The sequence below is a fragment of the Crocodylus porosus genome, unplaced genomic scaffold (assembly GCF_001723895.1).
Source record: "Crocodylus porosus isolate Cpor-Errol unplaced genomic scaffold, CroPor_comp1, whole genome shotgun sequence".
Taxonomy (NCBI): Eukaryota; Metazoa; Chordata; order Crocodylia; family Crocodylidae; genus Crocodylus; species Crocodylus porosus.
Genome location: NW_017728943.1, coordinates 26,123,023 through 26,124,414, shown reverse-complemented (window position 1 = coordinate 26,124,414; position 1,392 = coordinate 26,123,023). Strand labels below are relative to the sequence as shown.

General features: G+C 51.8%; 1 protein-coding gene across 1 annotated transcript in view; it reads left to right on the top strand.

Annotated features, from left to right (window-relative positions):
* Positions 1-6: 6 nt before the first annotated feature.
* Positions 7-1,392, top strand: part of SOS1 (SOS Ras/Rac guanine nucleotide exchange factor 1) — a 70,389-nt gene continuing 69,003 nt past the window's right edge. Inside the window, exon 1 of the mRNA XM_019549057.1 lies at positions 7-75. The gene's annotated coding sequence lies outside the window, so the exon portion shown is untranslated. The remainder of the gene's footprint in view (positions 76-1,392) is intronic.

Sequence of the window (1,392 nt, the reverse complement as noted above, 5' to 3'; positions counted from 1 at the left end):
CCGCTGCTCCACGAGCTGTGCAGCGAGGACAGCGCGCCCAAGTGGCGGGGGCTGCTCGTGCCCGCGCTCAAGAAGGTGAGCGGCGACTGGGGGCTTCGGGCCGCACTCCCCATAGCGGGGCAGGGCCCCGTGTGTATGTGTGTACGGGGTGTGTTGTGTGTGGCACACAAATACAGAGGGACACACAGACACCCGCCCACCCCAGTGTCTCGGAGGAGCTCCCGGGGACCCGTGGCAGAGCCCCAGGCTTGTGCACAGCGTGGTTTGCAAAACGCTGGTGGCTAAGGTACAAACTTGCCCTGCCTTCTGCTTCACCGAGAGTTGCCTGCCCACAAACTATGGTTTCATCGGGCCTCTTTTTAGAGCGGCAGTTCACAGCCCTGGATTGCGACCCAAATGAGTGTCACAGGGGCAATGCCGGCGGTGCTGCACACAAAAGATGAGCCATGCCGGGAGCTCCCCTGGGCCAACGCCGCAGTCCGCTTCCACAGCGGGTCACAGATAAAAAAAAGTTGGGCACCACTGTTTTAGAGCTTTGTCTTGCGAAGAAACCTGAATCGAGGGCAGGAGAGTAAGTCTCACTTCCTCCTGATACTGGCATTGGTGTGGGGGAAATGGGTCAAGGCTGCTCACTTCTGAGTTCTGCTTGTAGCAAATAAGAGCAAGGCTTTCCAGAAACTGTTTGCTTGAAGTAGTTTCATATCCAACACTTAATAAATACCTTGCATTCAACATGCAGCAGTTGTTGATGCTGGTATACTAATTGTACCAGTAGCTGCAAACTTCCTTGATGTGGCTGAACTGGGGGCACTCTCCAGCATGGACTAGGAATCCTAAGCATTTCATGTGCATTGATTCATGTGCTCATCTTCCCAATTTTCTCTTGCAATGCATCGTTTCATGTTTCACAGCATGTTCACCCAAGGTCTCTGAATTTGTATCAAGGAGCAGAAGGTCTTTCCTGACCCCAACACTTGCTGCTACAGTAACTACCCAAATCTCTGAGGCTTTCAGTGCCTTGAGATGCTCAAGCATCAAGGTAACTGAAGCTTGCTTGTGATCTGAAGTGGTGAGGTGCAGGCCAATTGCAGCTTGCAGATTTGGCTCACTGTTCTATGCTGAGAAGTCTCAGGGTTTGCTGTGCTGGGAACTCGACACAGGGCTAAGTAGTCCAGGACTAAAACAGGTTTTGATTAGAGGTGCACCAGTATATCAGTCCATATTGTATTGGCACCAGTAAAAAGAAAATTGACATTAACGGCAGTCGCATTTCTTTGTCTGATGTGGCCAATAATGTCTCTGATAAATGACGCATGCATGGGCACAGCCATAGCATGCACATGGCCAGCCTGACAGCTTGGAGAGTAGTGTCAGGCTGGTAAGTCTGTTGGG